This window comes from Amblyraja radiata, chromosome 34, assembly GCF_010909765.2.
Source record: "Amblyraja radiata isolate CabotCenter1 chromosome 34, sAmbRad1.1.pri, whole genome shotgun sequence".
NCBI lineage: Eukaryota > Metazoa > Chordata > Chondrichthyes > Rajiformes > Rajidae > Amblyraja > Amblyraja radiata.
In genome coordinates this window covers 5,154,205-5,181,671 of record NC_045989.1, presented here as the reverse complement: position 1 = coordinate 5,181,671, position 27,467 = coordinate 5,154,205, and the positions used below count along the sequence as shown (strand labels likewise).

Here is a 27,467-nt window from a genome sequence, read left to right as displayed (position 1 = left end):
ATGAAGGTGTGATTGACATACAATGGATTCAGCACACCAATGAAGAAGGGTCTCGGTCCAAAACGTCACCTAGTCCTTTTCTCCAGAGATGCTGCCTGACCCGCTGAGTAACTCCATCATTTTGTGTCTATATTCAATAGAGCAACAATGTTTGATCCATCGGACCTGCCAATGAATAACCCAGTGGACTAAGACATCCAGAAGCAGCCACGTCACCAGCAGCAAAGTATTAAATATAACAGCTTACCCTGCCTTGGGATGAGAGTGCATACATGTGAACTATTCCACCAACGAGTCTGTTGGGCATTGCAACTTCGCACAGCTCACTGTAAATCCATCTGCAAGCACAATGCAGGTAAATAATCTTCAGAAATGTTAGTTTTAAATCTTCTACACACTGCCACATGCACATTTGATCCAGTTAAATTAAATGGCTGATTGTGAACAGATAATGTGCACAACTGAAAAACAAAATGAGAGAGATGTGAAAAAACGCAGAGCTATACGGACAACAAGAAGATACACTCAGGCATAGATGCAGATAGAGGCCATAACAGACAGGCATGGGAGCTGACAAAAGAGAGGCAGAACTAGAATAAGTCTCTAAGTCTAGAGATAAGAGACGTCAATTATAAACACAATCTAAGCTGAGTGTGTGGATGCTTGAGTATATATTCAATTTAAAGCACATAAAACAATATAGTGATGAAACATTATTGACTAGTAAGGATACACCACCAATGCTCCCATCATCTCCACACTTAGTCAATTAGTCATAGGCGCATACAGCAGGGTGATATTGCTGTTCATATGTTCATATGTTCATAGGTTCTAGGAGCAGAATTAGGCCATTCGGCCCATCAAGTCCACTCTGCCATTCAATCATGCCTGATCTGTTCATAGCAAAAGGATTTGAGTATAGGAGCAGGGTGGTTCTACTGCAGTTGTACAGGGTCTTGGTGAGACCACACCTGGAGTATTGCGTACAGTTTTGGTCTCCTAATCTGAGGAAAAACATTCTTGCAATAGAGGGAGTACAGAGAAGGTTCACCAGACTGATTCCTGGGATGGCAGGACTTTCATATGAAGAAAGACTGGATAGACTCGCCTTGTACTCGCGAGAATTTAGGAGATTGAGGGGGGATCTTATAGAAACTTACAAAATTCTTAAGGGGTTGGACAGGCTAGATGCAGGAAGATTATTCCTGATATTGGGGAAGTCCAGAACAAGGGGTCACAGTTTAAGGATAAGAGGGAAGTCTTTTAGGACCGAGATGAGAAAATCATTTTTTACACAGAGAGTGGTGAATCTGTGGAATTCTCTGCCACAGAAGGTAGTTGAGGCCAGTTCATTGGCTAGATTTAAGAGGGAGATGTGGTCCTTGTGGCTAAAGGGATCAGGGGGTATGGAGAGAAGGCAGGTATGGGATATTGATTTGGATGATCAGCCATGATCATATTGAATGGCAGTGCAGGCTCGAAGGGCCGAATGGCCTACTCCTGCACCTATTTTCTATGTTTCTATGTTTCTATCTACCTTTCCCTCTCAACCCCATTCTTTTGCCTTCTTCCCATAACCCCTGACACCCGTACTATCCATCAAGAATCTGTCACTCCGCCTTAAAAATATCCATTGACTTGGCCTGCACAATCTTCTTTGGCAATGAATTCCACAGATTCACCACCACAGACCCCTGTACATTAACACTATCCTACACACACTAGGGACAATTTACAATTTTACCAAGCCAATTAACCTACAAACCTGTACGCCTTTGGAGTGTGGGAGGAAACCTGAGCACCCAGAGAAAACCCAGCCAGGTCACGGGGAGAACGCACGTACAGCTAGCACCCATTGTCAGGATCGAACCCGGCAGCTAGTCTATCTCTGCACCACCGTGCCACACTTCTCTTATCTTCCCCCATAGGGCAGAAGTGGAGAAAAGGGAATGGCTAGGGTGGCAGGCATCCTTGACAATACCTGCAGACTTCCTGATGCAATGCACCAAGAAGTGACAAGCCTAAATGATGGATGAAGACAAGGTTATAAATGGTGCAGCACACCTCAAACATATGCCTCAGCTATTGAGAGCTATTAGTCACTGATGGGATAAGCCATGTATTTGATGGTTGAATTAACAGCCTTTTGTATATCGAGTAGCAGTTTGACTTTAACGGTGTCGTTGACTAAGATCAAAGTAACACAGTCGCTTAAAGGATACTCTGCAGACTTGGGTGTTGAATTCATTGTCTGCCAGGGTCAGCCTCATTGACCATGTAGCTTCCATTGGCATTCCTGCTTAACTTATTGGCAATTTTCACAGTTATCCTGTAGTTACCAATGATAGATAAATAACAATCACATCTAATTGTGATTCTACTAGAAATGTAGGTGTTTGTGAAATCCATACTCAAGACCAACTGTAATTTCATTATCACATCTTCCACAGCCTACAATCGACCCTTGTGGGCTCCACCTTTCCTTCATCGTCGGTTCCAGCTCTGATTCGTTCTGAAACTTTTCACACCTCTAGTTACCCTCTCCCCTGACTCTCAGTCTGAAGAAGGGTCTCGACTCTTCATAGTTAACCAGTCAAGTTGGGACTATTATTAAAGAAAATTGAATAAATAGTTGAAAATAACATCATTTAATAAAGGAATAAGGTACATGGACATCCAGGAAAAGATCTAGGTTTCCTGGTTCAGTTGGACTGCATGGCGAACATGTGATTCATGTGCAGGAAGGAACTGCAGGTGTTGGTTTAAAACTAAGATGGTAACAAAATGCTGTAGTAACTCAGTGGGACAGGCAGCACAGCATCTCTGGATAGAAGGAATGGGTGACGTTTAAGGTCTGAAGAAGGGTCTCATCCATCCATCATCCACTCCTTCTATCCAGAGACGCTGCCTGTCCCGCTGAATTACTCCAGCATTTTATGTTTATGTGATTTATGTTGACTTTTATATGTTCATGAAGCTCATTAATTTAAGCTCTCAGTTTAAGCAGGTTTGTCGTATACCAATTGGAATTATACTATTGTGTGTGGAGGAACTGCAGATGCTGGTTTAAACCGAAGACAGACGCAAGGCTTATAGAGGTGCATAAAATTATGAGAGGAATAGACCGGGTAGATGCACAGAGTCTCTTGCCCAGCGTAGGGGAATCGAGGACCAGAGGACAGAGGTTTAAAGTGAAGGGGAAAAGATTTAATAGGAATCTGAGGGATAGCTTTTTCACACAAGGGGTGGTGGGTGTATGAAACAAGCTGCCAGAGGATGTAGTTGAGGCTGAGACTATCGCAACGTTTAAGAAACAGTTAAACAAGTACATGGATAGGACAGGTTTGGAGGGATATGGATCAAATGCGGGCAGGTGAGACTAGTGTAGCTGAGACTTGTTGGCCGATGTGGACAGGTTGGGCTGAAAGGCCTGTTTCCACACTCTATCACTCTATGACTCCACGACTAAGTCTGAAGAAGGGTCCCGACCAGAAAAGTCACGCATTCCTTTTCTCCAGAGATGCTGCCTGACCCGCTGAGTGACTCTAACATTTTGTGCCCGTCTTTGGAGTTATACTATTGTTGGCATGGACTATATGATTGCCTGCCCAGAGAGACAGATCACCGAACTTGAATTATTCCAAGTTTACATTATGCATGACATTAGGAAGATACAAGGAAATGCAGATACACAAAAAAAGTGCTGCATTAACTCAGCAGGTTAGACAGCATCTGTGTGAAGTCTGAAAAAGGTTCCCAACCTGAAACATCACCTATCCATTTTCTCCAAAGATGCTGCCTGACCCGTTGAGTTACTTCAGCACTTTGTGAAAAGTCACCTATCCATGTTCTCCAGAGATGCTGCCTGACCCGCTGAGTTACTCCAGCACTTTGTGTTTATATTTTTATTCCATCATCAAACTTGGTGATTTGCTTTTATTTATAAAATACATAAGAAAATGACCAGGTAATTAATCAGTGGCTATTTTCAGTTTTGTTCTCATGAGTAGGTGGACTTTGCTTCTACCATTGGTGCATGAGAAGTAAGGCAAATGTTAAGGAATCTCAAAGCAGAAAGGAAATGTCACAAATGTCAACTATTTTCCCTCAGAAAAATTATAGAGTGGTCTGGTCATAAGTGATAAGAGCACAATTAGAAAGATAGAAACATAGAAAATAGGTGCGGGAGTAAGCCATTCGGCCCTTCGAGCCTGCACCGCCATTCAATATAATCATGGCTGATCATCCAACTCAGTATCCTGTACCTGCCTTCTCTCCATACCCCCGGATCCCTTTAGCCACAAGGGCCACATCTAACTCCCTGTTAAATATAGCCAACGAACTGGCCTCAACTACCTTCTGTGGCAGAGTATTCCACAGATTCACCACTCTCTGTGTAAAACATGATTTTCTCATCTCGATCCTAAAAGACTTTCCCCCTTATCCTTAAACTGTGACTTCCTTGTTCTTGACTTCCCCAACATCGGGAATCATCTTCCTGCATCTAGCCTGTCCAACCCCTTAAGAATTTTGTAAGTTTCTATAAGAGGCCATTCGGCCCATAAAGTTACTCCGCCATTCAATTATGGCTGATCTATCTCTCCTTCCTGCCTTCTTCCCATAACCCCCGACACCCGTACCAATCAAGAATCCATCAATTTCTGCCTTCAAAATATCCATTGACTTGGCCTCCACAATCTAGCTCCACAAGCTGGTCATTGGCTAACATATTTCAAATGCAACAAGGGAGGGGTAGGACGAGATTGTGCATAATCAAGCCAAGGACTAAGCTTTAGATAAATGCAGGCGTGACGCATCTACTCGCGGTGTCTTTCCGTATATTTAATTCGATTATGACTGACCTCCATGCCAATCTACTTAACTCCCTGTGTTCCACTCTTCTCCTCGCTCTCAATATAAATAAAGACTTTCCCACCACCTCAAAGGGAAAAGGAGATAATTCTATATTTTCGCTGCACTTTGGGTGAAAAAGTTGTAAATTCCCCCTTGCAAACAGCTCACCAATTTTAAGATTGGTCTGTTTTATTCTGGAATTTTCCCACCTGAGGCGAAAAAACACCGTTTATCGCCGGAATATTTAGCAAAGGGAGAATTATTTACTGGGGAACACAATCCAACTGCAATGTTCGCAGCTTGGAAGAATCTTGGTTCGAATTTCATGATATCAATTAAACTGAATTTAAATGTGAAACTGCTAAAAAGGCTTTCGAATATTCAGTTAGCAATTAGTTAAAAACCACGTCCCTCTTTAATTGAGAGTCATCGGAACATTTTGCTTCATTTCCTGTTTCCAGCATTTACCCCTCTTGAAAGATCGTATTTAATCTGTGATTGGGGACGGTTTGCGCCGAATCATTTGTCCTCGCTATTACAGTATCAATTGTTGACGCGTTCTCGATGCGAACAAAAGAGCAACGTGGATATTTTAGATTTTTGAATTGATCCACATGTAAAATATCCGTCTATTTCTCATTAAAACGCATCGACGCCTGTGTGCATATGCCGCCTAACTAACAGGACAAGGGAGTTCTTGATATAGATTCAAATACTCGGATTTCGTAAGTTTACTGATCACCCTCACATCAAACCCTCCTCTTCAAAAATCCTAGACTTTTAAATTCCCTATTTTTTTATGATTGATTCAGATACATCCTCCTTAGGTTTATTACATATACTTAGTTAGAGGTGTGTGATGCAAATGTGTTCGGCTGTGCCTGTGTGGATGAATTGATGTGATATTGGGTTACAAAAGTAACATGTAGGTTGCGTTCAACGCTAACGTCCACAGTAAAACAGTGGCCAGAAATAGGTTTGATTGTGTTTCTGACATTAACACTTACTGTCCCAACTGTGTATTTAATCAGCTAGAGTCAATTGTGAAATACATCTTAAACGAAGGAGCAACATATGTTTAATATGCGAATACTGGAAGATTTGTCACACAGATCCTCAGTGGGAACGTCAAAAAACATTAATGTCTAGGTGTTCGTCAAGTCAAGTTTATTCGTCACATACACATACGAGATGTGCAGTGAAATGAAAAGTGGCAATGCTCGCGGACTTTGTGCAAAAAGACAAACAAACAAACAACCAAACAAACTACAAACAGAATTGAACAGAATCCTCGGTTCCATTTCTGGTTTTGAATGAACTGTATGTTCAGTTCATCACAGAGACACTACATGGAGGCGTTTATTGGACGGTTTCCCAGTCGTTGTTTGCGACATTTGTTCTCAACTTAATAAGATTTTTTTTAAAGGTACACAAAAATGCTGGAGAAACTCAGCGGGTGCAGCAGCATCTATGGAGCGAAGGAATGGCCTATTTCCTTCGCTCCATAGATGCTGCTGCACCCGCTGAGTTTCTCCAGCATTTTTGTGTACCTTCGTTTTTCCAGCATCTGCAGTTCAAGATTCAAGATTCAAAAAGTTTATTGCCATGTCAACAAGTTGATAGGAATGTGTCTTGGTTCGCACTCAGACAGATACAATACAGTACAATACAACCACCACATACACCACAATAAATAATACAGACAATACCGTACGAAGGACAATATATACAGGAAGGACAGTACCCAGCAGCGTCATGTTAAGCGTAAGTGCAAGTGCAAAAGAAAGTGCAAAGTGATTAGTGCAAATTCAAATATCTGTTTTTCAATTCTTTTTGAATCATCTGCAGTTCCTTCTTAAACATTTTTTTAAAAATCTATCTACACCCAGCGCTCTTTCTAAGTAACTGATGAAATAACCTATCAGGCTTTTACTCGGCATTCATAGAAAACATAGAACATAGAACATAGAAAATAGGTGCAAGAATAGGCCATTCGGCCCTTCGAGACAGCACCGCCATTCAATATGATCATGGCTGATCATCCAAAATCAGTACCCCGTTCCCCATATCCCTTAATTCACATGTGTAAGTCAGCTGTGGGACGAAGTTAATTGTCTCGATGTCTTTAAAAATGCATTCTCCTCCACCCCTGCATCTATTCACTGTAAATGGCTCGATTGTCATCATGTATTGTATCATAAACATGCTGGGAGTGGGCCAGGCAGCATCTCTGGAGGGAAGGAAGGGGCGACGTTTCGGGTCGAGACCCTTCTTCAGACTGATATCAGGGGAGAGGGAGACACATAGATCGGGAAGCGTAAGGTGTGAAAATGGGACAAAGGGAATGCAGATCAAGGTGTATGTAGAATAGATCATGGTTAACTGGGAGAAGGTAACTACAAAGCAAACAGAGATAAAATGTAGTCGGAGACAGTAAGACTGGTGGGAGAACTGGGAAAGTGGATGGGGTGCAGGGGGAGGGAGAAAGCAAAGGTTACTTGAAGTTAGAGAAGTCAATGTTCATACCGCTGGGTTGTAAGCTACCCAAGCGAAATATGAGGTGTTGTTCCTCCAATTTGTTGACTGGACACGTGACAATAAACAAAACTGTACTGAACCTACGACTATTTTCTAAGGGCAGTGTACCAAATACTATTGCACCAGGGATTGGTACCTATCCATGTTCTCCAGAGATACTGCCCGAGCCGCTGAGTTACTGCAGCACTTTGTGTTCCACACAAGATTCCTTAAATCTGTCTGCACTTAAAAAAATAATATTTCCCAAAGCTCGACCGAAGTCCCGTTGAAAGACGCGGTTTGGGTCTTCGTCTACCATCCTAACGGGCAGTGGATCCCAGATCACAACTATTCTCTGAGTAAAATGAAGTAGTTTCTCACATCGCCTGCGTCTCTTTTGTCCAGTTTTAAAACCTGTGCCGGCTTGGTTGTTCAATTCTCTCAGATAATGGCCATAGCTTCCCCCCTTGTGCCCTGTCTAAATTCATCATGGGCTTCTGCACTGCGGTCTACATCTCTGCTCCCCTTTCTTCATCCACGCAAAAAACGCCTGTGTCTCTAAAAGCACTAAAGTTGGCAGCCAGTGCATCCTATTAAAAACGCAGAGGTGGTTTACTTGCTAATTAGTCGTGTCCAGGAGCCCGAGCAGCGCCAAGGACACGGGCTCGATCCTGACCTCGGGTACTGCCTGTGTGGAGTTTGCACGTTTTCCCTGTCACCGCGTGGATTTCCTCTGGGTGCTTCGGTTCCATCCCACACCCCAAAGACGTGCGGGTTATGTAGGTTAATTGACCTCAGTAAAAAATGTCCCTAGTGTGCAGGGAGTGGATGAGAAAGTGGGATAACATAGACATGCTGTGAATGGGTGGATCGATGGACTTGATGGGCTGAAGAGCCTGTCTCCATGTTGTAACTCTTTACTCATCAAGGATATAAAACTGATACAATCAATTATGTGGTGTATTCGTGTTAAAATATACAAAACCCAACGGCCTTCGTGGTTGCAGTGCGGTTTAGTTGAGTTTAGTTTGGAGATACAGCGCGGAAACAGGCCCATCTCAGACCCACCGAGTCCGCGCCGGCCGCCGATGCCCACACACTAGCACTAACCCACACATACTCCGGACAATGCACATCTTCACCGGTCAATCAACCTTCAAACATGCAGGAAGGAACAGCAAATGCTGGTTTACACTGAAGATAGTCATAAAAAGTTGGAGTAACTCAGCGGGTAAGGCAGCATCTCTGGGGAGAAGGAATGGGTGACGTCCCGAAACGTCACATATTCCTCCTCCCCCCCCCCCCCCCAGGATGCTACCTGACCCGCTGAGTTACTCCAGCTTTTTGTGTCTAACATATAAACGTAAGTATTTGGAGTGTGGTAGTAAACCGGAACAGCCGGAGAAAACCCGCGCGGTCACTGGGAGAATCGAAAAATTAACATTTAAACGATTACATTTCTGTTCTTTTTCTTAAAGTAAGATGATTATTTTCCATTTCACATCAAAGAAACACTGCCTCTGAGTCCCATGACCAGATACGCAGCCCTCTCTAAGGCAGGTGAACAGCGTCCAAAAATCAAGATCAACTCCAGTCAGAAGCGCTCACAATCAATCACACTCTGCATACTAAAAGATTTAAGAACTGTCGACATTGAGTGTATCATCGCGTTACAGTTAAATACCTCATGTTTCAAACTGATATGGAGCCCTCGTCGGCATTTAAACCCAAGAATTAACTTGATGTAGTTAGATCTTCCTCTTTCGTTTGTTATAATGCATTTGAGGAGTGTGTGCTTTGAAACAACTCGGCTACACAGGCAATGTCTCCTTAACTGTGCCCCAAAAAAGCCATTTTCTGGAGAAACAACGCTTCAAATATGTATTCCTTCTCTCCAGAGAGTCCGAAGAAGCGTCTGGACACGAAACGTCATCTATTCCGTTTACTCCAGAGATGCTGCCTGTCCCGCTGAGTTACTCCAGCTTTTAGTGTCTATCGACGTTTCAAGTATGTTCCTGTGTCCCTCCAGTCAATGTTTCGCTCTTGTATAATGTCAGAAACATGAAGAAGTGTCAAATGGTTCTGAGCGACAAAGACAAGAGATGTAACGCGATAATACAAAATAGTAAACCCAAATATAGAAATATCGGATAGATGCAAAAAGCTGGAGTAACTCAGCGGGACAGGCAGCATCTCTGGAGAAAATGCATAGGCGACGCTTCTGGTTGAGACCCTTCTTCAGACTGAGAGTCAGGGGAAAGGTAAATGAAAGATATAGACGGTGATATAGAGATAAATGGAACAAATGAATGAAATATATGCAAAAAAATAGTAACGACGATAAAGGGAAATCGGCCATTGTTAGCTGTGTGTGAGGTGAAAACGAGTTACAGACAGTGAGACTCAAGAAGACGACTAGAAACTAGTATCAGACCAGACATCGCCTGAAGCAAGTGGTGTTTTGGTTTACAGTCAGGATCCCTTCGAGACCAGGTGTTTAAGAAGGAACTGCAGATGCTGGAAAATCGAAGGTACACAATTTCCTTCGCCCAATAGATGCTGCTGCACCCGCTGAGTTTCTCCAGCTTGTTTGTGTACCTTAGAGACCAGTCCCACCCTAACCTTGTTCACTTTGTTCTCTACAAGCACCCACCGCCCTGCTGAGAATTCCCCCTCCTTATGGGCTTTTTTCACACAGTCTTTTGCAGAATGTATTTCCTCTGTGCGCTTGCGTGCATTGAACCTTGTTATGAAAAATAAAACGTGACTCCGCCACTTCCCCCGCACGTCGTGCACGTTCCCACAAGTCTACTGTGGAACGATGCTGCTCAATGGAGTCAACGATACTTCGGAAAGTAGATCCCAAATTCCCAGCAATGAAATGTTCCTCCATGTGATTACTTCGCCCTATGCCAGGTCTCGAACTACTGGCGATTGTGGGAGACCTTCGGTATAAACGAATTGTCAAATTAAATACAGAGTGACCTCTGATATTTGGCTCATGTACCGAGGTACAATGAAATTCATTTTTGTATATAGTTGAGTACAAGTATCACTGTGCATAACCACTTAGATAGATGTTAGATAAGCATCTTAGATACATCAAAAGTTTACAGCAGTAGTATATTGATTACAGTCGCCAGTTTGGCGATATATAATATGGATTATTAACCTGAAATGATCAAGTTCAAGTGAGTTTATTGTCATGTGTCCCTGATAAGACAATGAAAGTCTTGCTTTGCTTCAGCACACAGAACTTAGTAGACATTTACTACAAAACAGATTAGTGTGTCCATATACCATAATATAAATACATACACACAATAAACTGATAAAGTGCAAATAACAGATAATGAGTTATTAATAATCAGAGTTTTATCCGAGCCAGGTTTAATAGCCTGGTGGCTGTGGGGAAAGTAAAATCGAATTAAAGGAGTATTATATATGTATATATTGGCCAAAATCCCAACAATGAGACAGAAACAACCTCATCAAATAGACACAATCCAACAATTTCTTCAATAAAACTTGTTTTAATTTGTCCTGTACATTCAGGTCCCAGCAACACATCTCAACGTCACTGAAAGCCAATGGGACGTTCAAATTACTTTTACAGACTCCTCGATCCAAGCGCTCAACCGAGAAAACCAACCCCAATACCAAAGTAGTCTCTAAACTACCTACACACACTAATGCTATTGGACAATAATTAACATTTTTGTTCTATCAGAGATTTTAATTGACAATTGTGTTCAGAAAACTCCTTAAGCCGAACTGAGTCGCGGGTCGTTTAAAAACCCAATCTAAAACGCGAGTAAAATGTTGCCAAAAAATCTGAACAAAAATAGCAGAAGGGCGTGCCATATATATATATTGCAGGCAGTTTTTTTTTAACTTGTGTGATATTGGTTTCCAGTAAAGCTTTCTGATACACTCACACTCACACTCACACTCACACTCACACTCACACTCACACTCACACTCACACTCACACTCACACTCACACTCACACTCACACTCACACACACACACACACACACACACACACACACACACACACACACACACACACACACACACACACACACACACACACACACACACACACACTCTCTCTCTCTCTCTCTCTATCTCTCTCTCTCTGTTACTATATCCGACCCGTCCGTTTTAAAATAGCAATGAATCTTCATCTTATACGGGGCAACATTATTGCTGGAAATTGGAAACCAGGTGATGTCCCGTTGTCCACGATATGCTCTAATATTTTAATTAAAAAGCATTCCGCTAAATATCTCATTTTTAATTTACAGAAACGAATGAAAAGGTGAAAATGGTTTTAAAACGAGTAGACGATGTTGGATCGAAATTCCATTGAAAAATAACAACCTATTGATTTGAATGTTGTAACTGATGAAAATACACCTCGTTCCAATTTATAATTAACCATGCTCAATATATAGTAGGACATTGAACAGGGTTTCTAGCTGGGGTTAACGAACATCTTAATTATTTTCCTATTTTGTGTTGAACCTACAGTCAATTCACAGCCTGCCTAAGATACATAAATATCGGTTCCATGAACCTATTGATACAAGTAACTAAACTTAAGCATTTGATTTTGCAACGGACCACAATAAAGTTCTGGTCAAAACAAACAAATATTTAAAGATGTAGTGGGAAGGGAGCTACTCCACAAAATGCTGGAGTAACTCAGCGGGACAGGCAGCATCTCTGGTGAAAATGAAACCCTTCTACTTCAGAATGTTGTGTCTAAATATTTAAAGATAACCATTACTGCAATACTGCATCAATATTCCTCCATTTAAATCGGCATTTGTTATTATTCGTACCAGGTTTTATTGATTAATGGAGTCTTGTGCATTAATATTAAGGGTAAGTTCTCGGAAGCTTGTTATCAAACGCTACATATTTAAACGTTTTGTTACATTTTAGCTTCAAATTAAGGCGAATTGATACAATGTACAAAATCACTTTCTCCCCGCGAATTGTTCGTTTCCATGCAATTGTCGAATTCGAATTAGACGGCACTTTGATGTGTCTATCTTTTTAAATAAAGGCAACAGAAGTATAAAAAGTTACAGATCATCACAGATAATCAACCATTGAAAATTACCTGAAGCTTTCAATAATTTCAGAAAGCGTCAATAGTCCAACCTGGCTCATGGTCGGTGGATAGGTATTATCGAAAGCAGAATGTTAATACATTTAATAAGCTACAGTTAGACCATATGTGTGTTGCATTCAGAAACAGTTGTAGATTCAATCCAAGAATTAGTCATCAATGTTAGCAGATCAGGTTGTATTCAAATAACACGTTAATTTCTAAAGCGATTATAGCCACGATCTATGGATATTTGATCATTTGTTTTTAACATTGTAAAAGGCATGTGTCATTTTGAAATCCCTAGTAAACGATTAAGGTTTAGTTATTATGTAAATCAACTTCTAATTGATAAACCAAAAGTATTTTGTGCTATATTTTCTTTAATTGCGAAATTCGTCATTCAGCCCACTGAGTAGTAAACCTGGAGTGATTTCATTTGCAGATATGTCGGTGCTAGGCGGAGTATATGCAAAGAAAATATCAACATCATCGATGCACTTGCGTTGGCGCCGTGTTCCGGAGACACCATTAGTACAATGTTCACCTTGGCATCCATTGCAATCTTGCGATCGGTTCCATATCAGAAGATCTGGCGTTGGGACGGTTCAGGCTAGGCATACCTTGGTTAAAGCGTGGTCCTAGAATTCTCTATCTCTATATCCATATATCTCTAAGTTCTATATATCACCGTTTATGTCTCTCATTTCCCTTTTCCCTGACTCTCAGTCTGAAGAAGGATCTCGACCCGAAATGTTACCCATTCCTTCTCTCCAGAGATGCTTGCTGCCTGACCCGCTGAGTTACTCCAGGTTTTTGTGTCTATCTGATATTTCTATCATTGGATTTCCCACGTTGTATTGCCGTTTAAGGGCGTGATGTCTTTGTGACTCAGAACCATTTGATACTTCTTCATATTTCTGACATTACACAAGAGCGAATAATTAACTGGAGAAAATTAGGAACATACTTGAAGCAGAAAAGGTTTTTTTTTTTCCCTCCAGAACAGCCAGACCCCCCACCCCCGGTCTCTGCAAAGTGTGGAAATATTACAACGTTTGTGTTGTATCTGATTAAGCTGTTAACTATTTGTCCTGGTCGATTCGAGTGTTTGTCAATGATCTTGTTCTGGACTGAAGCCACGAGATGCAGTGATTGGGACGACATTATTATCATTACTATTATCAATAATTTTATTATTAATTGGGACGAGAGTATTGTTATTTGGGTTATCCCGGAGAGCGGGCACTTCCAGTGGTTTAAAAAAATCACCCCTGAGATTCCAAGGTCAACCTCTGCAGAACGGACACCAAAAGCTGGAGTAACTCAGCGGGTCAGACAGCATCTTTGGAGAAAAGGAATAGGTGACGTTTCGGGAGGCCCGCCTTTGAACAGACGCAAATCTCAGCCACAACCAATGTGAGGCTTGGACAGTGCCTGTTTAACGCTGCCTTCCTCACTCGGTACCTCTGACCATAGTTCCCTGTGGATGAGTCTGGTCGCTGGGCAGCGAGAGAAATCAGCTCATGTGACCTTCAAACAAGCAATTCCCTGCCCACACCGTTCATGCCATTAAGTTTACAAAACACACCACCACCACCAACTAATGAGTGGGCGCAACTCCAACCTGAGGCCAGTTAGTACACAAGAGGGTGCCTTAGAGACATAGAGTCATACAGCATGGAAACTGGCCCTTCCACCCAACTTGCCCACACCTACGAACATGTCCCATCTACACTAGTTCCACATATCTGCCTTTGACACACTTCCATCTAATCCTGTCCTATCCATTTACCTGTCGATGATGCGATTGTATCTGCGTCTTCCGGCAGCTCTTCCAAACATCCACCACACATTGTGTGAAAAAGTTACCCCTCAGGTTCCTATTAAATCTTTTTCCCCCTCCTCACCTTAAACCAATGTCCTCTGGCTCTCCATTCCCCTAGGCTGGGCAAGAGACTCCGTGTGTCTACCTGATCTATTCTTCTCACAAAATGATATATTTATGTATATGACCGAGTCAAACTAGAAACCTAAGAACTGGGCTGACAATAACTTGCTTATGAGATGCTAATGGTCAATGTTACTGAAGCACCTTCTCACCAGTGGCACCCTAGTCACGCCACCCTTCAGGATTTCCGGGGCCGCTGGGCACCGTGGGGTGTGGAATGCATCCTTGACAAGGATGGGGAATTAGTCATTTAAGAATATTTGTTTGACGTACTGTGGGGGTGGGTTTTGTTTTGAATCATTTAGTATTGTACATATTATTGTAAATAATTGAATACATTAATTTTGGTTGAAAATAAAAGCGGCATCCTCATTGTCCTGAGCATATGAGTTAAATCAAGCTTAGTTCTGAGCATTAAGTCCGTCAAAATTTAGTTGCTAACCCCGGACACATTCGTCACTGACATTTTTGTTGAAGTTTTGCTGGCATTTGTCTAAGTTACAACTGGCATTCTGTCCCAGGCTCTATATTTGGAGAACTTACAAATCCAAAGAAGGCTTTTGTTTAAGGTGTGTTTCCCAACACCCTGGTGGGTAAGATCACACCCACTGTAGCATCTGGAGTACTGTGCGCAAATTTGGGTCCCATATCTGAGGAAGGATGTGCTGACTCTGGAGAGAGTCCGGAGGAGGGTTACAAGAATGATTCCTGGAATGAGTGGGTTAGCATATGATGAGCATTTAACAGCACTGGGCCTCTACTCGCTGGAGTTTAGAAGGTTGAGGGGGGACCTCATTGAAACTTACAAAATAAAGAAAGGCATAGTTTCCACTGGTGGGAGAGTCTAGGACCAGAGGTCATAGCCTCAGAATTAAGGGGCGCTCTTTTAAAAAGGAGGTGAGGTGAAACTTCTTTAGTCAGAGGATAGTAACTCTATGCCGCACAGGGCTGTGGAGGCCAAGTCAGTGGATAATTTTAAGGCAGAGATAGACAAATTCTTGATTAGAATGGGTGTCAAGGGTTATGGGGAGAAGGTAGGAAAATGGGATTGGGAGGCAGAGATCAGCCATGATTGTATGGCAGAGTGGACTCGATGGGCCAAATGGCCTAATTCTACTCCTTTAACTTGTGAACTTGTGAGCATCAAGCCACGGAGAAAATTCAGAGAAGGCGGCACGGTGGCGCAGCAGTAGAGTTGCTCCTTTACAGTGAATGCAGCGCCGGAGACCCGGGATTGATCCTGACTACGGGTGCTGTCTGTACGGAGTTTGTACGTTCCCCCTGTGACATGCGTGGGTTTTCTACGAGATCTTCGGTTTCCTCCCACACTCCAAAGACGTACAGGTATGTAGGTTAATTGGCTTGGCAAATGTAAACAAAAATCGTCCCTAGTGGGTATAGGATAGTGTTAATGTGCGGGTATCGCTGGTCGGCGCAGACCCGGTGGGCCAAAGGGCCTGTTTCCGTGCTGTATCTCTAAACTCTGAACTAGACTAATTCCAACCAGTAGCTCAACTTCCCAAAGTCAACTGAAGACAACCAAGGAGAAAGAAACAATTCTCCGGACAAGAGAACATCATTCATGATTTCTGCTCCATATCTCTATCACTGCTCTCTAAAGATAAGCTATTGTATAACCATTGTGTGAAAGGGAGAACAGGGAGCATACCTGGGAGCAGAACTGTATACATTGTACAGTTTTAAGGATGTCCTCGGACCCAGAAATTCAGAGTCCAGACTATTAATTGGAGACATGAGTCTCCAAGGGGTCTCCTTCTCCTTTCTCCTGGGGAAGTCCAGAACAAGGGATCACAGTTTAAGGATAAGGGGGAAATCTTTTAGGACCGAGATGAGAAAAACATTTTTCACACAGAGAGTGGTGAATCTCTGAAATTCTCTGCCACAGAAGGTAGTTGAGGCCAGTTCATTGGCTATATTTAAAAGGGAGTTAGATGTGGCCCTTGTGGCTAAAGGTGTCAGGGGGTATGGAGAGAAGGCAGGTACAGGATACTGAGTTGGATGATCAGCCATGATCACATTGAATGGCGGTGCAGGCTCAAGAGGCCGAATGGCCTACTCCTGCACCTATTTTCTATGTTTCTATGTTTAATGTCACAATGGTGAGTATAAGGTTATTTCTATTCCCCTTCAAGGTCTGAAGAAGGGTTTCAGCCCGAAATGTTGCCTATTTCCTTCGCTCCATAGATGCTGCTGCACCCGCTGAGTCTCTCCAGCAATTTGTCTATCTTCCATTCCCCTTGCCCCAAGGAAGGCCAACTGAGTCCACGCTGACCAGCAATCTTTGTACACCAGCACTATCCTCCTACTCACTGGGGACAATTTACAATTTTTACCAAAGCCAATTAACCTAGAAAACTAAGATAGAGACAAAATGCTGGAGTAACTCAGCGGGACAGGAAGCATCACTGGAGAGAAGGAATGGGTGACATTTCGGATCAAGACCCTTCTTCAGACTGACCCGAAACATCACCCATTCCTTCTCTCCAGAGCTGCTGCTTGTCCCACTGAGTTACTCCAGCATTTTGTGTCTATCTTCGATTTAAACCCGCATCTGCAGTTCTTTCAATAAACAATAGACAATAGGTGCAAGAGTAGGCCATTCGGCCCTTCGAGCCAGCACCGCCATTCAATGTGATCATGGCTGATCATCCACAATCAGTACCCCGTTCCTGCCTTCTCCCCATATCCCCTGACTCTGCTATCTTCAAGAGCCCTATCTAGCTCTCTCTTGAAAGTATCCAGAGAACCGGCCTCCACCGCCCTCTGAGGCAGAGAATTCCACAGACTCACGACACTCTGTGTGAAAAGGTGTTTCATAAACTCCGTTCTAAATGGCCTACTCCTTATTCTTAAACTGCGGCCCCTGGTTCCGGACTTTCCTACAAACCTATAAAACTATACCTCTTTGGAGTGTGGGAAGAAACTGGAGCACCCACGCAGTCATGTGGAGAACAAACAAACTCCATACGGACAGCACCTGTAGTCAGGATCGAACCTGGATCTCCGGCTCCTCAAGGCAGCAAATCTACGCTGCATCACTGTGCCGCCCATTTGTATTGGTATTGTTGGCCATTAAACAACTGGATTGGTTTTAAGACACATCTAGCTCCTTAATGTTTTGTTAAGGTAGGAAGATTGCCATCCTTATCTGTGTATCCAGACCTGAACTGTGATTGACTCTTAGCTTTTTGACTTAGCTTGATTTTTAAACTGGAAAGAGTGCAAAGAAGATTTAGCAGAATGTTGTCAGGGCTCGAGGGTCTGAGCTGAAGGGAGAGGTTGAGCAGCCTAGGACATTATTCCTTGGAGCACAGGAGGCTGAGGGGTGATCTAATGGAGGTGTGTAAAATCATGAGGGGTATAGATCGGGTGAAAGGTTGAAGATTGAGGCATAGAGTCATTCTCAAGGGAAGGGGATTTAAGAAACAGAGGGCATAGGATTAAGTGAGAGGAGAAGATTTAAGAGGAAGCTGAGTGGCAACATTTTCATACGGAGTGTGGTGAGCATAAGGAACAAGCTGCCAGATGAAGTAGTTGAGGCAGGTGCTATAACAACATTTAAAAGATACTTGGACTGGTACATGGATAGGAAAGGTTTAGAGAAATAAGGCAAAATGAAGGTGAATGGGATTAGGTCAGATGGAGCATCTTGGTTGCAATGAAGGGGTTGGTCAACGGGCCAGTTTCTGTGTTGTATGACTCTAAATGAAAATTGTTTGGTTACCTGTTAAACCACATTGAATCTAATTGGTGCCTTCAGGAGATAGTAATAGCCTGATGTGGCATTGCCAACAAAAGAGCAAATGCAGCATTTTAAACGTTCCCTTCCCAAATCATTGAAACCCTTTTAGTTTTTGCGTTGTTCAGATTTGTGCCTGTGACTAAAAAGCCCTCAATGGATGCTTCGGGAATGCAATAAAACTGCTGTTTGCAATGTACATCGTCATACAGCGGCTTCAATACAATGGTGAATGTTCTACGCAAAACTCCAAAGTCAAGTGTCAGCAGTTATGGGGAGAAGGCAGGATAATGGGGTTGAGAGGGAAAAATAGATCAGCCATGATTGAATTTTGGAGTAGACTTGAAGGGCCGAATGGCCTAATTCTGCTCGTCGGACATGAACTTATGAAAGGAAGTGATTCCATTTAGAAAAGTAATGAATGAGAGCTCTCCAGATGTGCGTTGACTTTGTCAGTTGTTTTCTTTGTGAAGAAACATAAGAATAAGATGACCACCAGGATCAATAATGGCTTCTTCCCAACAACCCTTCCCTTCTTCCCTTCAACACTGCACAACATTAACCTCAACATTGAATTCTCATGTTGTACATGTCCTTAGTTACACGAAGGATCTTGTTTTGATTTTGCACTTGCATTGTGGCTATTAATTTATCATTTTGTTTTATTATACATTATCTATTCGTATAGAGGTTTATAAGATCGTGAGAGGAATAGATTGGGTAGATGCACAGAGTAGGTGAATCGAGGACCAGAGGACATAGATTTAAGGTGAAGGGGAAAAGATTGAATAGGAATCCGAGGGGTAACTTTTTCACACAAAGGGTGGTGGGTGTATGGAACAAGCTGCCAGAGGAGGTAGTTGAGGCAGTGACTATCCAAACATTTAAGTAGCAGTCAGACAGGTACATGGATAGGACAGGTTTGGAGGGACATGGACAAAATGTTAGCAGGTGGGACTAGTGTGGCTGGGACTTATTGGCCGGTGTGGGCAAGTTGGTCTGAAGGCCTGTTTCCAAACTGTATCACTCTATGGCTCGAAGGCTCTATGCATATCGTGATTTGAGGCCAGTTGTAATGCTGCAAGTACGAATTTCATTGTCGTGTTGGTCAATACACAGGACAATTAAATACCCTTGAGGCAGGTATTTTCTAAAGAGCCACAATATTAAACTAAGGTCGATGACCAACTGAGATCCTCCTCCAGTCTAGTTTTAAATTAAGATTATTTAATGTCAAATTCAATTCATGGGGTTAGACCAAGACAATTGACACGAATCCCCACTTCAATTCATTGGTTCTACAGGAATCAAGCTCTCAGTGGGCAAGACATCATCTAATTCACCACTTGATCAATTTGTGTGCGAGTGAAAGCAGACAGAATGAGCAGAGCATCCGGATTTAAATTGAATGTCTGTATTTTAGGTTAAGTTTCTTATTATCATGTGTATAGAGTACTGTGAGAGGCTTTGTTTTGCATGTTGTCCATCAAATTGGATAATACTGGACAGAAAGCGCAGTCAAGCCAAACTCAAATACAATAGTGAAGAGAAAGATACAGAGTGTAGAATCTAGTTCTCAATGATTCACATTGATTTACTAGAAGAGGCCAGTGGATAGAAAGCATGAACATGGCAGGCATTTCGCAGGGCAATGTGAAATTCACATTCCAAGTGAAGGGACGTTCTAGATCTGAGCTGATGCCTTCGTCGTTTAACAATCACAACAATCCCCGCTGAGTTACTCCAGATTTTTGTGTCTATCTTTGGTATAAACCAGCATGTGTAGTTCATTGCTGCACTCTTTATATCCTTGACTGGGCTCATATGAATGAAGATCACTTCTGCAAGGTAGTAAAAACAACAAGTGATTGTAAATCTCCAGCAAAGAGTTGCCTTCTCTGGGAGAAAGGGAGGGAAATGGCAGTAAGGCTGTGCCCAAACAAAGTACACTCTGTGCGATAGGTCCGGCAATAACACAACAGCTAATTATCTGAAATGCCTGGTTATTGGTTTGTACGGAGTGGGAGCAGATGGCACATGTGGAAGTGAGGAAGATTACAGTTCACCGTGGTGACAGTCATCTCTCTTCACAAGTCGCTGAGTGATTGTTTTGTTCGAAGAGATCAACCTGCCCAAACTATTTTCATATGGCAGCAGAACACGTTCCCAACTGCTCGGCCTCCCCTCAGCTGCTCCCTCCACCCCCACCCCCAATCCCAGCTGTTTGATACTGCAGCGTCTTCCTTTTACATAGTTCCGAGGAGCACTCGGTCTAATCTCCGCTAACAAAGCAGTTCAGTCCCAGGGCAGTGGGACAAGTTGGGACCTGTTAATAAGAAAGCACGTTCAATCCCAAGACACCGCTTTCAGTCAATTGTCATTTTGTTGAGCTCTCCTGGCTCCTCACTTTAAGACTCAACTGTTTTGTTTGGATAATTATCGGGTGTCCGACTTGATTACACATCTAAAATTGAAACCCTGCAGTGTACCCACTGTGAGCCCAACTCCGCTGTAAGTAATGTGTAGATGGACAGTCAACACACATGCACCTGTCTGTCTGGATATGCAGATTCCTTCTGCACATTTTTATTGCCAGTTCCCTGCCCTCGTTGTGCACCACAAGAGTGTGAGCTGTCCTCCGATATTTCATTCAAATGGCTACTCATGTATGAAGAGTATATGTTAACAGTCAATTTGATCATGCGGGTAACACAGTGGAGTCTGATCTCATTCTCCATGTCTGTACAAATGCACTCTCCAGTAGGAGTCTCCAGCTCGCAATTAAATGCAGGAGGGCTTGCTGTTTTTCTTCCTCACTATACCTGGAGTACCAAGGACTGCTGTAGAAACCCACAGCCTGGCTTTGGTGGTGATCAACTATCAACCATCTTGGCATCCAATGGAAAGAAAATCTTTTTTTTTCTATTCTAAAAATATTTTGGAAGTTTAGTTTAGTCTAGTTTAGAGATAGAGAGTAGAAACAGGCCCTTCAGCCCCCCCGAGTCTGCTCCGACCAGCGATCCCCGCACACTAACACTATCCTACACACTTCTTCTTATCGAGTCCACACACAAGATTAGGAGTTGTTCAGCCAGAGCTGAACACACATCTCGGCATCTGCATACAATGGTGTCTGTCTTGTCACTTCTTGTGCGTGGTGGTGGAAAGATTGGTGGAGATAGGGCCGTGGCGTGAATGCTCTTTCCTTCAACCCCATCCTACACACTAGGGCATTTGCAATTTTTACCAAAGCCAATTAACCTATAAACCTGCACATCTTTGGGAGTGTGGGAGGAATTCAGATCACCCAGAGAAAACCCACGCGGTCACTGGGAGAACGTACAAACTCCATACAAACAGTACCTGTAGTCAGGATCGAACCAGGGACTCTAGTGCTGTGCCACCGTGACGTCAAGATATTTGTTAAGATATTTCCAATTTTATTCAAGTCACTTAAAAGGGTTGAAAAATGAGTGTGGATAATTTTTGCACATAATGGGAAAAGTTTTGGAAAATTGGGAATTGGAAAAGTTTGTCAAAGATTATATCAATTCCACCAGGACTTGGCAGCACGTCAGTGTGTGAAACTTATATTCCAGAGTGAACGCTGTTCAATATTGCAAAGTACACCATACTCTGAATTATCTTCAATTGCAGTAGACTTTGGAGGCCACACAATGGCGCAGCGGTAGTGTTGTTGCCTTACAACCAGCAACTCTACCGCTGCGGAACCCCGGTTCAATCCTGACTATGGGTGCTGTCTGTACGGAGTTTGTACATTCTCCCCATATACTTTGTGGGTTTCCCCGGGAGCTCTGGTTTCCTGCCACATTCCAAAGACGTATAGGTCTGTAGGCTAATTGGCTTGGTAAAATTGTAAATTGTCCCTCGTGTGGCTAGGGGAATAAAAAGGGTGAATACCCATTATTTTTCCAGGATAGGGAAATCAAGAACTAGAGGGCATAGGTTTAAGGTGAGAAAGGAAAGATTTATTTGGAACTTGAGGAGCAACTTTCTCACACGGAGGGTGGTGGGTTTATAGAATGAACTGCCAGAGGAAGTAGTTGAGGCAGGTACATTAAAAGGGCATTTAACGGTACATGGATAGGAACGGATAAAAGGGATATGGGTCAAACACAGGCAAATTGGTTTAGTTTGTGGGGACTTCGGTGGGCATGGGAGTTTTCCACGCTCGATGACTCCATGACATATGGATAGATTAAGCAGAGAGAAGCTATTCCTAATAGTGGATGAAACTTCTATTGTAGCACAATGCAAAAAGAGTTTTATTCTGTCTGTAGTGTATATTTAATGGATCCAGTAATATTGGACCAAGTGATGAATCTACTGTAACCTCTGCCATTTCTGTTTGAAAAGACAATGTGGATAAAGTGTTCCTATGTCTTTTAGAGAAGTGGGAGAATCCCTTAATGTTGGATAAATAGGAAGCAAATATTGAGCATGATGCCCCATTGTATGAATATTTAAAACCTTTTGGATAGGCATAGGGATGTGCAGGGAATGGAGGGATATGTAGAGGTAGATAAGTGATGGTCTTGGCATCCTGTTCAGCACACACATGGTGGGCCAAAGGGCCTGTTCTTGTGCTGTATTGTTCTATATTCTACATTCATTAACTGTTGCAGGTAACATGGAAGGTATGGTTTGATACTACTGACTGTGAGTACAGTAAGGACAAGTTATGTTGCAAAACGTTAACAATAATCGTTTGCAATTGTAAAATATCCATTGGTGGCTTGGAGAAGAACATTAACATTAACAAACAACTTTAACATTTAGCCAGAAATTGCTGCCAGAAAATAAACTAAATACACTCCTTCAAGGCAGGTACAAGATTGTCAGATCCTTTCAATAAGGTGCAAGCATTCCCTGCCTTCCATAACGGTGATCTGCTAACTTATACTTTTTGGCAATGCTGGCTAGGGGGGTGGAGAGGTAATAGTCCCTGCACTTGACAATGCACAGAGCCACAACGTTAAGTGGCCGTGGTTCTGCTGCCATTTCCTCTGTCACTCAGTTCACGGCGCTAATCACGAACAGGAAGAATGATCGCAGCCACGCTCGCAGTGGTAGAGTTACTGCGGTAGAGTTGCTGCCTTACAGCACTTGCAGCGCCGGAGACCCGGGTTCGCTCCTGACTACGGGTGCTGTCTGTACGGCGTTTGTACATTCTCCCCGTGACCGCGTGGGTTTTCTCCGAGATCTTCGGTTTCCTCCCACACTCCAAAGACGCACAGGTTTGTCGGTTAATTGGCTTGATGTATGTGTAGGATAGTGTTAATGTGCGGGGATTGCTGGTCGGTGAGGGCTTGGTGGGCTGAAGGGCCTGATTCTGCACTACATCTCTAAACTAAACTACTCTCCTGAGCCACAAAATGGAGGAACAAAGACAAAACATTCTGTGTTCAGTGTCCTTGAAGTGTGTTTCATTATATTCGGATCAAGGCGAGGATCTGACAAAGATAACTAAAAACTAGTCCTTCAGGATCTCCTGTTGACTCATTGGCCAAAGCCACCATAATCAGTGAAAAAGCAGCCTCTCAGATTCCTAGTAAATCTTTCCCTTCTTACCATAAACCTGTGCTTTCTGGCTCTTGATTCCCCTACTCATGGCAAAAAGACTCTCCATTCATGCTATCTATTCCCCTCATGATTTTATACACCTCTAACTCTCCTGCTGCATTGAGGGCTGCAGGGTTACAGTGTTAATAGGGATAGTAATACCATTGCATGTATCCAACCAAAGAGCTGAGATATGGTTTTTAACCAAACTCAGCTGTGGGGCAGTTCAGAACTTGGTTACTCATCAAACAAAGCCTTCAAAATGTATTTACTTCAATTTCAATATATTATAAATTATACGTTAATCAAGATCTTAGAAAACTTATGTTCAGGTTAATATATTGTCGAGGTAAAACAGTTCCATATTCCATATTTTGAGTTCTTAGAAGGAGGCCATTTGGCCCATTGCATCTATGCTGACTCACAGAGTAACCTCAGTCCTCACTAATTTTTCCTGTAACCGATTCCGTTCATGTTGCTATCAACACCCCTGAGATTTTACCACTAGCCTACACTCGAGGTACAATTTACATCAGCCAATTAACCTACTAACCCACACACCATTGGGATGTGGGAGGAAGTCTGAGGTTCCGGGAAACTCACATGGTGCCAGGGAGAACAGGCAAGGTACTTACAGACTGTTCCCATGGTCAGGATTGAACCCTGCTCCCTGGAGCCATGGGGCAACAGCACTAACCACGAGCCTACCATGCTGCCTCTGTTCTATTCATCTGGCTTGTACAGATCCTCCATCTCACTATTCCCATCTAGAAATCTGATTGCATCTAACATTGGCCACTTCTGAAGAAAGTTTATCACCTGAAATGCTTTTGTTCTCCACAGATGCCGTCTGGTCTATGAAGTATTTCCAGTTTTCCATGTTTATGTTCGCTCTATATTACGTATTTTGAGTCTCTGGATTTTGTCCTGCATTAATTTCTCTCTAAGTACCAGATGCAGCACATAAATTTCATCACATTGACTTGTTGGATTAAGCAATCAAATAATAATTAAATCAATGGCAAAGATGATTTAAAAAAAAAGCTATTTGGAATCACACAAGAACACAGAATATGGAACAGTGCAGCACAGGAACAGCCCCTTTAGACCACAATGTCCGTGCCAAACATAATGCCGCGTTAAACTGATATTCTCTAACTGCATATCATCCGTATCCCTCCATTCTCTGCATATCCATGTGCCTATCTAAAAGCCTCTTACATGCCTCAATCATATCAGCCTGCACCACTATCCCGGCAGTGCCTTCCAGGTACCCACCGCTCTCTATATAAAAACTTTCTTCACACATCTCCTTTAAACTTTAAGGGTCTGTCCCACTTTACGCTATTTTTTAGCCGACTGCAGGTGACTAGGCTGTCACCACATGGTCGCCGGGGTGTTGCCTGTATGGTTGTGAGTAGTCTCCTCAGTCACCCAAAGAGTCGTAGTGTCTTTCTGGTCGCGGCTGGATTTTCAACATGTTCAAAAATTCTCGGCGACAGTCGGCGACAGTGGGTTGACACCAATCAGCGTAGCTTGACTTCTCCTGACATAGGTGCTGTCGCCAGGTAACGTAGGTTGTCGCTGGTGCTGACTTTGATGAATTCCATTGGCGACTACCTACGTCAACCTACGTCAACCAGCGACAGGTCCCGGCGACTGAATTGTCTTCAGTTGTCACCGACAGGGTCGTAGCTTGTCGTGGGTGGACGTAGGTTGACTTCTGTTGTCGTAGGTTGTCGCCTGCGTGGTCGTAGGTGGACGTCCTAAAGGGCCTGTCCCACTTAGGCGACTTCTTTTGCGAGCGCAGGCGACTGTCATAGTCTTGTTGAATCGCCGAAAAAGTGAATGTATCAAACGCATCCTACGACTATGTAGAAGACATCCTGCAACTATGTAGGACAAGCTACGACTACCTACGACTTAATCGCCGATGCACTCGTGACAATTGGCGACCCAATAGTGGGGACTGAAGACGACCACCTTCGACTTACAGATGACTACACCCATGATCACAGAAAGCAAGCTACGACAAGCTACGACAAGCTACGACAAGCTACGACAAGCTACAACTCTATAGTCGTAAGAACATCTAAAAAGAAGGAGATTTACAAAGACCTCCTACGACCTCGTGTCAACCATACTGCGAGTATGAGTCGAGGGCAAACTCGCTAGAACTCGCGGATTAGGTTGCCCAAGTGGGACAACCCCTTAACATACCTTTTTTTTCGCAATGAGCCAATGAAAATGACTGGTCAGCAAAGGCGATTAACTAAGACTACCTACGACTATCACAACTACCTACGATTACCTACGATAACATGGCGACCCCACTACGACTAGACCTACGACTACAAAAATATTGATTTTTTCCATGGCGACCAATTTTTGGTCGCAGAAAAATTTCTAACATGTTGAAACATTTTCGGCGACCATACTGAGGCCGCGACTAGTTCCCAGAATGCGGGAACTCCTCCCGACCAGTAAGGAGACTCACCAGAGACCACCTGTGACCGTGTGGCGACCATGTGGCGATCTTGGTCTGATGCTCGACGGACATTAACATTACCGGTCGGTTAGCCGTGGCCTGTCCCACTTTGGCGATTTTTCAGCAAAACGAGCAACTGGAACGGCGACTGTCAGAGTGGAACACACACACAAACACATCACTTCCTTCACCAGCCCACGTGAATATTTTAGACAGCGCTCCCCCCACTTGCCCTGTCTAAAAAATTCACACGATGCAAAGCCATGGTGACACAGACACACACCGCGATGAACAGGAAGGTTTGTGCTGTAATTCAGATGGCTAAAGCACAGTGTACGGTAAGTCCTTTAAAAGAGGGGGGAGAGGGTGGGGGGGGGGGGAGGAGGGGAGAGAAGGGGAGAAAAGTAGTGGAAAGAACTTTCGGCGGCGGACATTAACATTACCGGTCGGTTATCCTTTGTTCTGAAAACTACTGCTTACGTTTTTTTCCCAATCAGCCAATGAAATTCACCGGCTACAACCTATTAGAACCTCCAAGAACCTTCGACCTCCTGCCAACCAATTAGGACCTCCTGGCGACCCACCTATGGCACGAGAATTCTCCATGGCGGCTTCATTCTAGTCGCCGCTAATTTTTCATAATGAGGCCGCGACTATTTCTCAGAATGTGGGAACTCCTCGCGACCATGAAGGCGACTCCCCGGCAACTACCCGCGAACATATGTCAACCATGTGGCGACTGCACAGTCTCCTGCAGTCACCTAAAAAGTCGCCAAAGTGGGACAGGCCCATGATGCGTCACCGGTTGTCGGTAGCTTGACGTCGACTAGGTGGTAGGTTGTTGTAGACATTGTCGTAGGGGGGTCCAGTCACCGTTTTTTCGACGACCTGCTACGACTATGACAGTCACCAGCAGTCGCCTAAAAATTAGCCTAAAATTATTCCTCTCACCTTAAAGCTATGCCCTGTAGTCTTTGATGAGGAATCTTCTGCAAGATATAGTCTGAACACCGTGTTTATTAAACTGCTTCACTGTCACCCACTGGAGTTAGATCAAATAATACCACTGGGTTTTATGTAAAATTACATGCCTTTTGCACTGGAATGGGGTATATAGATATCTAAGTTAGATATGATTACTTAGGAATCTTAGGAATGAGTGCTCTTAGCTGAAAGGGTTATTTCACATTGA

At 43.2% G+C, this 27,467-nt stretch overlaps 1 long non-coding RNA gene across 1 annotated transcript in view; it reads right to left on the bottom strand.

Moving 5' to 3' along the window:
- Positions 1-27,467, bottom strand: part of LOC116991486 — a 194,751-nt gene that overhangs the window by 94,027 nt on the left and 73,257 nt on the right. The window contains exon 2 of the long non-coding RNA XR_004416799.1: positions 248-338. This is a non-coding gene — a long non-coding RNA (uncharacterized LOC116991486). The remainder of the gene's footprint in view (positions 1-247; positions 339-27,467) is intronic.